Source organism: Anabrus simplex, chromosome 3 (genome assembly GCF_040414725.1).
Source record: "Anabrus simplex isolate iqAnaSimp1 chromosome 3, ASM4041472v1, whole genome shotgun sequence".
Taxonomy (NCBI): Eukaryota; Metazoa; Arthropoda; class Insecta; order Orthoptera; family Tettigoniidae; genus Anabrus; species Anabrus simplex.
The window spans coordinates 83,589,599-83,603,340 of NC_090267.1; the positions used below are offsets into that span (position 1 = coordinate 83,589,599).

A 13,742-nucleotide genomic window follows, 5' to 3' on the forward strand; every position below is an offset into this window, starting at 1 on the left:
TTATTATTATTATTTATTATTATCAACAAGGAAGTTACAATTGGCTTCCCAACGTGTGGCTGAATGATTGGTACATCTGTTAGGCTCATAAGCGTAGGTGCACTTGTCAGGTGTGGTTGGAATTCTGCAAACTATGTCAGTGAAGTGTTTTATATGTACGTGATATGTATGTTGGAGTATGAAGAAATGTTGTAGCGAGTCGAGTATTATAAAATTGAGAAGTAGAGAGGTTGTTAAAGTTGCTGGTACCATGAATCAGGATAAGAGAAGTCAAAAGAATTCCACCACATTGAGTTTATCTAATTTAAGTGAGAATAGCGAAATGGCTGATAGTAGGAAAGATCAATTGACAACGATATGTGAGGAACCGAGTAACCCGTCTCAAACTCAGAATGTAGGGGATCAAGGGGCGACCTTAACTCTTAGTATGCTTCAATCACTATTTAATCAGTTCAGTAAAGAGTTGAAAAGTGAATTTAACAGTAAGAGTGATGTATTGTCCAGTAAGAGTGATGAATTATCCAGTAAAATGGATAGGAAGAATGAAGAGTTAAAGGATGAACTCTCCAGTAAAATCGATAATAATAATGTTGAATTGTCCAGTAAAATCGATAATAATAATAATGTTGAATTGTCTAGCAAGATTGATAGTCAGAGTAAAGAGTTGAAGAGTGAACTGAGTTTTTTAAGTAATGAAATATACAGTATTAATAGTGAATTAAATTCAGTTAGTATGGAGCTGTCCAGTAAGATTGAGAAGCAGAGTGCAGAGTTAAATTTAGCTAGTGTTGAATTGTCTAGTAAAATTGATAGTTTAAGTAGCGCTGTGAATGGTAGAATAGATGAATTGAACCAGAAGTTCGACCATCAAAGCAGGGAAATTCAGGAAGTCAACAATAAGATAGAAGCTCAACGCTTGGAATTGACTGAGAAAATTGAAGGCCGATTTAATGTAGTTAGGAAAGAATTTGTTGAAAACAGCAAGGAATGTGATAAGAGAATAAAAATAGTGGAAGATAAAGTCGAAGAAATAGATAGAATTAAAACCAATCAGAATGTTTTAGCAAAGCGAATAGATGAAAAGAATGAGAAATTGGAGAAAGACCTTAAGTCGGTAAAAGATGACCTCAAGTCAATAGAAGGAAATGCCAGAATGGTAGTTGAAGAAGGAATTAAAGCATGTCATGTAAAGTTAAGGCAGGAGATCAGTCAAATCCAAGTAGGTAGCAGCATATGTAATAGGTACGTATCTTGTATGAAGGACTCTGAATTACCCAAGTTTAATGGTCGGCAGTTTAATCCGATGGAATTCTTGAAAACGGTGGAGAAACGGTTTTCCAAGAATCTTGACGATAGTTTGATCGAGTGGAGTATGGTTGATGAGCTGTTGGATGTTGCATTTGTTGGAGAAGCGAGATCCTGGTTTCAAGTTTATAGACAGGGTATTTCGAGTTTAGAGGAATTTAGGGAGAAATTTAGTTCTAAATTTTGGAGTGAAGCTATTCAGGGAAGGGAAAGAGATCGCGTGCTATTTGGCAAGTATAAACCTCAGGAAGGTGTATCTATGACGGAGTATTTCTTGGCGCATGTTCTGATCAGCCAGAATATTGAAGGTCTAGCATCGGAGAGAGATACAGTCCGCCAGATGTTGAGGCATTTTCCTGAGAAGGTCGGATTAGCTGCATGTATGCAGAATATTGTTACGATTAAGGAATTAGAGCAGCTGTTAGAGAGGTTTGATGCTTTGGAAGGGCAGGGGAGGACTAGGCAAAGTGAAGGTAGAAATTACGGGGATAATGGGAGACAAGGTACTCAGGTAGCGGGAGATAGGAATAATCAGAATTTCAGTCATTCTAGGCAAGGGAATCAGGGTGGTAATTCCGGAAGGGGAAACAGACACTCTAATCAGGGAGTTAATCACCAGGAATATTTTGGCAGAAGACCTAATCAAGGGGAATCAGAAAGTAGGGGGCGTACGGATCAAAGACCTCCAGATCAAGTGCAGAGACATGATAATAGTGAACAGTCCACGTCAAGTAATTTAAACCGGAATCGGACTTCTTAGTTGGGTCAGATAGGCAGTCCGATACCGAAATTCCTATTCACGTGATGAAACAGGTAAGTTACGAGGTAGACGTGAAAGAGGAATTATTGTATGACCATGTGTTTTGTGTTCAGGGAGATTTTGAGAATAGGGGGCGTGATGAAGGTAAGAAAGCTGTGTCGGATGACTTACTTTGTGCTAGTGGTGATGGTAATAGCGGTGTTGCGATTGATAATCTTGTGGAAGTTTCTGAAATTGAAAGTGAAGTTTTTTGTGAAGTTGATGAAGGTTGTTCAGTAAGTGAAGAGTGCTCACGGAGTATTCATCATGAGGATGTTTTTGTTGATTTAAGTGTACGTGAGGAGAGTAAAGTTAGGTCCATTATGTGTGAAAATGGTGACTTTGAGATTAATGAAACTTCTGATAAGAGAGTCGAAAGTAGCAGTGGTGTTGGCATGAAAGTGGTGCAAGTAGGAGCTGATATGGAAGGTGGTGAAGATGACTTGATTGTTGGGTCATTAAGTGGTAATGATAGCAACATTATAGTGAATATGGTAAGAATTACAATAATAGAGTGAGCGTGTGTGAGAATGGAAGTGTGCGTGAGATGAAAGAAGGTCTATTCAAGCGAGTGTGTAACGTTTTATTTAAGACTGAGAGTTGTGTGAATGACTTGCTGAGTGATATCGATGTGGAATGTGTGAAAAAGTATGTGATCTGTTTGCTTGCATTAATTATGGTTTGGTGGAAGAGTAAACGTTGTGAGATTCCTGCGCATTTCAGAAAGAGGGATTTCCTTTTTATGAATGTTCCGAATGAAAGTTTGTATGATTCTTGTGTGACTGGATGGGATGAATGCTTGTGTGTGAGATAGAGTGGATTCTAGACGTAGTTAGATTTTATTGCGGTACGCAACCTCGCTTATCGATGCCAATGTTAAGTTTATGTATAGTTTTTTTTCAATTGTATCAGGGTCCATGTACTGTGGACAGTAGAATAGGCAAGTGTGCTTATAGGCTCCTAACGGCTGACAATAAGGTTCTTGGGACATTTAATATCTATAGCCTTCGCAGATATAAGAGATAGGATCTGCACCTTGGATGTATATATTATCAATTTTGAGTTAAGTGTACTGTAGTAAGAAGGGATTGTATTCAATGGTATGTGAAACAATCAGAGTTGTGTGTATATAGCCATATTATTATTATTATTATTGTTTGGACAAATTGTATTTCGTGTGTGCGAATACAATGCAGTAGACGCAATGTATATATCATTATTACAGTAAATTATGTGTTCAGTTATGTCATTATAAGGTTATGTATGAAGTTCTGTTTTATGGTGAATCATAATATGTGATATCATCAATTCACCAAGGGGGCGTTATGTGATAGTACATATATCACACCCCCGAATTATATGTAGAAGTTAGAGATATTATTGTCAGTATTCGATTTATTATTATTATTATTATTATTATTATTATTATTATTATTATTATTATTATTATTATTATTATTTCATTTATATATTTTGCCATTTATATTGGTAAGCTGGAAGATATCCACATATGTAGGTATGAGTAATTTGTTTTGCACGAGTGGGAAAACATTGCTTTAATAACTCTGGTAATTTGAATGAGTCATCTGGCTACCCCAGTGTGTGTTGTGATGTACTTGTGTCAGGAAATTCCATTAGTCATGTATATATCCCAGCCTGATGAGATGAGCTTGTTGTTGTACCAGAGAAATTTGATGATTCATGTAAAACTCACGAGTGTTTGTTTATAACTTGGGAGAAAGAAGAGGTTCACTCATGATTGGCTGGCAAGCACCAATCCAGACGTATCATCTGAGAGGAGGGGGATGTTGAGGTCTATAAAGGTTGATCATACGGCGGCAACCAAGACATTGTAAGAGACATTGTAAGGGTGATTGTAGAGGTGATTGTAAAGGAACGAGAAGGAAGATAACTACAACTACAACTGAGGCACTGTACGGGAAGGAAGTGGTGCTGATACACGGTACTGGAGTGACACGGCTGCAATGGACTGGACTTCAAACGTTCGTGGAGCGTAGTCTTGTTATGTTTGTGGAAAGTGGATGATTGTGGAGAGTGCTTGCGCATTAAGTATGGTAGCACTTGTGGCGGCCTAGCATTATATGTTGGTGAAAGCTATCTCAGACTTTCCATAAATTATGTTGAGGATCGACAGACGTGTGTATATATCTTTACAACAAGTGTTAAAATATGTGAACACAGTAGTACAAGGTACAGTATCTGTGTGATGTGATAACTGCCGATTATGAGAATCGGTAAGTCGAATTGATATAGAGACAGTGAAGGGTATTTATCTTCATACATGTACATTGTTCATCGGACTATTTACAAATGGTAGCTTAGTTCTCGCTTTCGTTTTCCCACGATTTTCATTATTATTGTTGTTGTTGTAAATATGGAGTCTTCCAGCAATATTTTATGTGTGTATTATATGTATAATGTTGTATGTTGATGAGGTGCTCATGCACAGAATTTGTTAAGAATATAGTTAGCTATTTTAGAATCAGTGTTATTGATGAACCTAGGTGCAGTTCCTACCTAATTAGTCGTTTTCAGGAGGTTAGGTAAGGCCTGCAGCAGATGTACCAGTACGCAGCATTATGTACACGCCCTGGGATATACAGTTTATCATGCTTTTATCTAAATTCGAGGGATCCATTCTGGTGAACTCTGGCGCCCATACTACGGACATTTCGATTAATTATGCTTATTAATTTTATTAAGTTTTTGAGTAATTTTATTTATATATTTTTATTCATGATTTTATTGATTATTATAAAAAAAAAAGTTACAACCCCAAGGCCTGCAGACTATAAGGTGGCGAGTGAACAGCATGACAAATTCTCGCAGCTGTTACTTTTAGTTTCCTATACCGGGACTGATATCTCACAATCAGATGGCTCCTCAACCGCTTTCATGTAGACTGAGTGGCCTAGAACCAGCACTCACATCCAATTAAAATCCCTGATCTGGCTAGGAATTGAACCGAGGTCCTCCCAGTAAGAGCCAGGCTTGCTACTGCTAGACTGTGGGACCAGCAGAAAACAACCATATTGGCAACAACAACAAAAACAGCATTTCCCTATCATATGTATATTTTTATATCAGGAAGGACAAGGCAGTTAAAACTGTATTACTACCCTACAAAGTTGGAATACCCTTATTCTCATGGAAAGGCTCCTTTTGCAGAGCTACAGCTAACACCTTGTGCACTTTTTCTGTTGTTCCGACTTGCTGCCTTCATGTTAAATGATAAATTCTTCAACAACAGGAACACTTCATCATTATAGTATTTCACAACCATCACCTTGGCAAGTCCACATGTCTGTATCTAATAACACTTCAACCTGGCTTACCTGATCAAGAGACTCCTTCCATACAGATCTATCTCTAATTCATAGCCACTGTTTTGTTGTAATACTGCTTTGTCCCAGACCATACTAATTCTGTAGCACTGAAAAATCAGTGATACGGAGGAAGTTGTAGGACAGTATGGCCTTCATTGAGTAGCATCTTATCAACAACACATCCGGTTTAAAATAAAAAGTGATATGCACAAAAGTAAATAAACAACTTTTTTTTTTTGCTACTTGCTTTACGTCACACCGACACAGATAATGTCTTATGGCGACGATGGGATAGGAAGTGGAAGGAAGCGGCCATGGCCTTAATTAAGGTACAGCCCTGGCATTTGCCTGATGTGAAAATGGGAAACCACTGAAAACCATCTTCAGGGCTGCCGACAGTGGGGCTCGAACTCACTATCTCCCGATTACTAGATAATGGCCGCACTTGTGCAACTGCAGCTATCGAGCTTGGTAATAAACAACATTAACTCGTATTTAGATGCTATACCTCTTTAAGTGACTTTGATTCATATGACAGAACCTTTGAAGTTCATCTTTTGTTCCATTTTCTTGTGGGGGACACATCGTTCTGCCTTAAACATGACTACCGGGCGGGTTGGCCGTGCGCGTAGAGGCGCGCGGCTGTGAGCTTGCATCCGGGAGATAGTAGGTTCGAATCCCACTATCGGCAGCCCTGAAGATGGTTTTCCGTGGTTTCCCATTTTCACACCAGGCAAATGCTGGGGCTGTACCTTAATTAAGGCCACGGCCGCTTCCTTCCAACTCCTAGGCCTTTCCTATCCCATCGTCACCATAAGACCTATCTGCGTCGGTGCGACGTAAAGCCCCTAGCAAAAAAAAAAAAAATAATAAACATGACTAATTGAAGAAAATTTAAAATTAAACTCTGTAACATCAAATATCATTCAGTAGAAGAAAATATTCCATCTAGCATAATTACCCCTAAATGGTCCTTCCTCCATTTTACCGTCAGTTGCTACACTGAAAGTTTACAATGGTATGTTGCTTTATCAATCACAATGAACCGAGTCCTATATTTCTTAATCCTATGATTAAATGTGGTTCCAGCCACTGAAATTTGTGACTATTCATAGCATCATCTTCAAATTTGTTGCAAATATTAAATCAGGACCTGCAAGAATTTTGAGATACAGTTTGAAGTTATTTGTCCTTTAAAAAAAATGCAGACCTATCTTAAAATATGAGATTACCTTCTTCAGGGACATTAATAGCCAAAAATTGTGATATGTGCTGAATGACTGAAAAAGATGTCTGATTTTAAGTGAAAGTGACTTAAATACAGCAGAGCCACAAAGTTGAAGTGACCAAATTACTAACCTACCCTACAATTTATTATGAATATACTTCCATTATTTAATCTACAGTAGATTAGAAGTCCATAATCACTTGTTTAATACAATTATCATAGACACTTATTTTAATATATTGCCAGGCTGAGTGGCTCAGACGACTGAGGTGCTGGCCTTCTGACCCCAACTTGGCAGGTTTGATTCAGATAAATGAAGAGAAGACGGAATTGGTAGTGTTTAGGAAAGGAGGAAGACTCACTGAAGCAGAGAACATCAAATGCAATGGCAAACTACTCAAGAGGGCTAACAATTATAAATATCTAGGTATCACAATCCAAACAACGGGAAAGAGTTTCAGATTACATATCTAGAGCAGTGGTGGCCACTAGAGCTATGAATGAAATCAGAAACATCACACAACTATCGATCAGCACAGCTATGGACCTATTTAGGTTAAAGATACTACCTGTTCTGACGTATGGCCTAGAATTAGTGGAAGAATACCTCACATACAAACAGCTGGAAGAATAGGAGTGAGTAAAGGCTAGATACCTGAAGAGAATTTTAGGAGTTACGCAAAATGCAAAATTGAGGCTAGTGTATGAGCTTACCAGGGAGACTTTCTTAATGGAGGTTCTGAGATACGAGCTCATACTTCCAGCTTACACCAGCTTCAAACAGCTTATACAAGATCTGCACAAGAAGAAAAACAACATATCGCAGGACTTCTATGCAACATATGTTATGCAAGACAGGACCTGGATGGAAGCTAATCATGATATGCGACACGTGAAGACGAGACTGGCGATCCATGGTTTTCACCACAAGGTGAGCAGCAACAAATTATTTCACGAACCAAATGATGAATGTGTGTGTGGGTTATGCTTGGAATTCTGTGATAGATGCCATATTATAAAATGCAGGAATAGACAGAAATCCATCATAGCTTATAGCAGATAAAAGTAATGTAATGTAATGATTTTTTGCACGGCATGTGTGCGTTTTCAATAATAATAATAATAATAATAATAATAATAATAATTTGATCCTGGCTCAGTCTAGTCTTATTTGAAAGTGCTCAAATACATCAGCCTCTTGTTGGTAGATTTACTGGCACGTAAAAGAACTCCAGCGGGACTTTCCGGCACCTCGGCGTCTAGGAAAACCGCAAATGAGTAGTTAGCGAGACGTAAAGCCTATAACATTACTATTATTTTAATCAGGCACTAAGAAATCAGATGCTTGGAAAGTAAATGTCTTATACTGACAATTTACCGTATTTACTTGCATATTTGAACCCCCTTTTCCCTCCACTTTTACAGCAAAAAAGAGTAAAAAGTAAAGGGGGGTCCAGTATGCGATAATCTCAAATTTTGTGCAGTGAACATAAGACTTCTAAGCTATAAATAGTACATGTAAACATTCTACATTCTTAAAGACTCTTATGAAAGATTTTCATTGGAAGGCAGCATCTCTAAATGTAAAAACAATAATTAAATGGTGAACACGACCTTTAGGCCTATATATAAAGTAAATATAGTCACTTTTAGTTCAATCAATCACTACTGATCTGCATTTAGGGCAGTCGCCCAGGTGGCAGATTCCCTATATGTTATTTTCCTAGCCTTTCCTTAGAAAATTGCAAAGAAATTGAAAATTTATTGAACATCTCCCTTGGTAAGTTATTCCAATCCCTAGCTCCCCTTCCTATAAACAAATATTTGACCCAATTTGTCCTCTTGAATTCCAACTTTATCTTCATATTGTGATCTTTGCTACTTCTAAAGACACCACTCAAACATATTCGTCTACTAATGTTGTTCCACACCACCTCTCCACTGACAGCACGGAACATACAACTTATGAGATAGATGTTGATTCCTATAGGGAACTTGAAATATTTGTCCTGAATGAGTAACGCTGGAAACCAGGAATGAGTTAGCTGGAAAATTTATGGTGACCAATAACGGACCAATTATATTGAATAGGTGGATATATAAATAAACACTTGTAACATACTTTGTATTTACATACAACTTAGTCGAGCAGGTCATTTCCTTTCTCCCAAGTCTTCCCAGCCTCGATTTTGCAACATTTTTGTAACATTACTTTCTTGGCGGAAACCACCCACAACGAATCGAGCTGCTTTTCTTTGGATATCTTCCAGTTCCTGAATCAAGTAATCTTGATGAGGGTCCCATACACTGGAACCATACTCTATTTTAGGTCTTACCATTAACCCGGCTCAAGGGAGACAGGGTCACCTTCCCTGTTCTCCACTTGAGTAATTCTTGCCTGGCGCATCCACGCTGCGGGAGTGGGCATCCTCCACATCAGTAGGCCGGTGTGAAAGGAAGGCTAAGTTCAGACAGGGACCCAGCACCACGGGGTATAACGTGGAACCCATGCCCATCTTTGGCAGAAAGGAGACCTTCGGAATGGCAGAGATGGCGGATGAGGCAACCCATCCTCCCTGGAGAAAATTAGAAGAGGACACCCCTGCCCTGTGGAGAAGAGGGATCTTCAAAGGCTAAGGGAGTAAACCCCGAAAGAAAATCCTCACCTGTGTTAGGCCTAGCAAGTCAACAGTTGAGTATGAATATACTGCTTTCAAACCTAAAACAAGCCTTGGATGGAAGTATAAATTCAATACCGGACATGATAGTTCTTCTCGTACCGTCCGAATTTATGATGGCCAAAAGCCTGATGATCATCGGAGATAACAGAAGGCGCAAAACCCTCCCAAGAAAGAGCGACTGAAAATTGGTACACTCAATATCCTTACTCTCACCAACAAATATGAAGAACTTGTGGACCTTATGGAGAGGCGTAAGCTCAAGGTATTGGGGTTGAGTGAGACAAAATGGAAAGGATATGGGAAGAAGCCCTTGAGAAATGGATATTTGCTGTACTGGAGTGGGAACAATGATGAATCCAAAAATGGATTTGGCTTCCTCCTTCATAAAGATATAGACACACAGACAGATGTCAAATATGTGTGATAGGATCATCCAGATGAAACTAAGTGTTGGTAATGCACATCAAACTCTCCTGCAAGTATATGCACCGCAGACAGGATGTACCACAGAAGAGAAAGAGCAATTCCTTATGGAACTTGAGGAACAAATAACAGAGGAGAACACAATCATTATGGGTGATCTGAATGGCCAAGTTGGTAAAGAAAGACTAGACTGTGAAAACATCGTTGGCCCCCATGGCTATGGTAACAGAAACTCTGAAGCAGAGAACCTGATTGATTTCTGTGTGCGAAACAACTTAATCCAGAACACATGGTATCAGAAGAGGGACAGCCATAAAATAATGAGATACAGCTGGGATGGAAAGCTCTTGACTTCATCATCACTGATAGAGAAGGGGGTCAGTATGTTACAGATGTTAAAGTCATACACAGCGAGTGCCTAGATAGTGACCATCGGCTATTAATCGCTTACCTAAAAGATGTTCATGTGTCCAAACTTAAACAAAAGAAAATGCCGAAGATTAAGACATGGCTGTTGAAAGACATGGAGAAGAAAGGAAACTGAAGCAAGGATAACAGCTAAATTACCCAAAACTGAGAAAGGGGAAGTAGAAGAAGAATGGTCCTTATTCAAAGAAACCCTTGTAAAAGAAGCCACGGAAATTTGTGGAAAAACAAGTGCCACTCCAAAAGAGAAGGAAACACCTTGGTGGAATGACCGAGTGAAGACAGCAGTAAAAGATAGAAATATACTGAAAAGAAAATTAGACCTCGAGAAACAGAAAACAGATGATAGAAGAAATGAATTAAAAATTGAACATCTAGCACAGGAATACCGGAAAAAGAAACTGGCTGTAAAAAGACTGATCCAGGAAGAAAAGGTAAAGTGCTGGGATGACTTTACTACAAGGATAGAGGAAGACTGTCAAGGAAGTAGGAAACTACTATACAAAATAGTAAACAGTAAAAGAAATGAAAATATAAACATCCTTGCACTAGAAACAGATGACGGTAGCTTAATACAAACAGAGGAAGGGATCAAGGATGAAATGAAGAAGTACTTCAACAGGCTATTAAATGGAGATGGGGGCAACACCACCACCAATGATTGTAGTGTAGATGAAGCCAAAAGCAACAAATACCCATTAACATGGCTTGAGGTAGAAACAGCACGCGAAACAGCATGCGAAATTGGAAGTCCCCAGGCTTTGATGACCTCAGCTCAGACATGATAAAGGCAGCTGGAATACTGGGCTTGAATTGGCTATATAGAGTGTTATCAGTGATTTGGGAATGTAACAAAATTCCAGAAGATTGGAGTAAAGGAGTCATCATTCCGCTGTTCAAAAAGGGCAACCAACGGAAATGTGGAAATTACAGAGGCATCACGTTGTTGTCACATTCACTGAAGCTGCTGGAAAAGATCATAGAAACAAGACTTATGAAGATAGTGCAACCTTTGCTTGAGGAAGAACAACACAGGTTCAGGAAAGGTCGAAGTACTGTGGATCATATCTTTGCAGTAAAGATGCAGACAGAAAAGTACTGGGAATATGGAAGAAATCTTGTGACTACATTTGTGGACATTGAAAAAGCATATGATAGTGTTCCTCAAAACAAGATATGGGAATGTCTAGAAGACCTAGAGGTGCCATAGTACTTAATTGACAAAGTCAAGATGATATGCCAGAAGTGCTACAGCTGTGTCCAGATAGGCAACGGACAATCAGAATGGTTTGAAACAAAGAGAGGGGTCCAACAAGGAAGTGCTCTGTCATCACTCCTGTTCGTAATAGTAATGGACAAGGTCATCAAATCTATCAAGAAAATGGACAGTGAACCAAACGTCCTGGTATTTGCTGATGATGTGCTTTTATGGGGAGAGACAGAGCTGAAGTTCAGAAGAAACTTAATAGATAGAACAACACATTCAAAAATTTTGGACTGAAGATGAGCAAAACAAAGACAGTGGAAATGACCATCAACAGAGAAGGAACAAACTCAAATATATTTCTGGAAGGAGCAAAAATCGAATCAGCTTCCCACTTCAAGTACCTCGGAAGCACAATATCGAAAAACAACACTGTTAGGCAGGAAATACTCAGCAGGACACAGAAAGCATCGAACTTCTACAGTCAAGTCAGGAATCTCCTCTGGGACTGCAAAATACCACAGAAAGCGAAAACAATCGTGTACCACACTTACTTCGTAACAATCCTCACGTACGGTTTAGAGACATGTACCCTACTAAAGAAAGACTTCAGTAGAATCCAAGCAACTGAAATGAGATTCATTAGAACCATGAACCAAACAACCAGAAAGGACAATATCAGAAATGAAGTGAACAGAAAAGTAGTTGGTATTAAGGTTCCTATTATCAGTGTCAAAGAAACGCAGACTTCAGTGGTATGGGCACGTAATGAGAATGAACAGGGAAAGACCTGCCAGAAAATATTTCGACCATAGTCTCGTAGGAAGAAGACCACAGGGAAGACCAAGAAAACGTTGGATAGAGACTGTAAGATCAGATGTGGAGGAGAGTGGATACAAATGGGAGGATGTACTGGATCAGAAGATGTATGAAGACAGAAGGAAATGGCGAGCGCTTGTACACCACACCCGGGAATCTGGAGTTGGGAAATGATGATGATGATGATGACCAGAGACTTATAAGCCCTTTTCTTTACATCCTTACTGTAACCCATGAACACCCACATAACCACGTGCAGTCTGTACCTTTTATTTACAATACCGTTTAAGTGATTACCCCAATGAAGATAATTCCCCTAGTACTTACAGTGATTCCGATAAGGAATTGAAAAAGCATATGATAGTGTTCCTCGAAACAAGATATGGGAATGTCTGGAAGACCTAAAGGTGCCAAAGTACTTAATTGACAAAGTCAAGATGCTATGCCAGAAGTGCTAAAAGACTTATCTCTGATTACACTTCTATACTCATATCATTTATATATATATCAGAAAACATAAAAGTCCAGTAACACTGCCTCGAGGATTTCCCCTCTTAATTATTACAAGGTCAGATAAAGCTTCTCCCACTCTAATTCTCTAAGATCTATTTTCTAGAAATATAGCAATCCATTTAGTCACTCTTTTGTCTACTTCAGTCGCACTCATTTTTTCCAGTAGCCTATCATGATCTACCCTATCAAATGCCTTAGACAGGTCAATCGCGATACAGTCCATTTGACTTCCTGAATCCAAGATATCTGCTATATCTTGCTGGAATCCTAATGTTGAGCATCAGTGGAATAAACTTGCTTACTGCCTTCTATAGAACCAGTTATTAATTTTGCAAACATGTCTAATATAATCAGAAAGAATGCTTTCCCAAAGCTTACATGCAATTTTACTCATATCATGTCATTAGTTGTTGTTGTTGTTGTTCTTTGAGTCATCAGTCCATAGACTGGTTTGATGCAGCGCTCCATGCCACCCTATCCTATGCTAACCTTTTCATTTCTATGTAACTATTGCATCCTACATCTACTCTAATCAGCTTGTCATATTCATACCTTGGTCAACCCCTACCGTTCTAATCACCTACACTACCTTCAAAAACCAACTGAACAAGTCCTGGGTGTCTTAAGATGTGTCCTATCATTCTATCTCTTCTTCTCGTCAAATTTAGCCAAATCGATCTCCTCTCGCCAATTTGATTCAGCATCTCTTCATTCGTCGTTCGATCTATCCATCCCACCTTCAGCATTCTTCTGTAATACTACATTTCAAATGCTTCTATTCTCTTTCTTTCTGAGCTAGTTATCGTCCATGTTTCACTTCCATACAATGCCACGCTCCACACGAAAGACTTCAAAAACATCTTTCTAATTCAATGTTTGAAGTGAGCAAATTTCTTTTCTTAAGAAAGCTCTTCCTTGCTTGTGCTAATCTGCATTTTATGTCTTCCTTACTTCTGTCATTGTTAGTTATTTTACTACCCAAGTAACAATATTCATC

General features: G+C 38.8%; 1 protein-coding gene across 2 annotated transcripts in view; it reads right to left on the reverse strand.

Moving 5' to 3' along the window:
- The window catches only part of LOC136866002 (c-Myc-binding protein homolog), a 133,933-nt gene that overhangs the window by 47,279 nt on the left and 72,912 nt on the right, over positions 1–13,742 (reverse strand). The window lies entirely within an intron of this gene.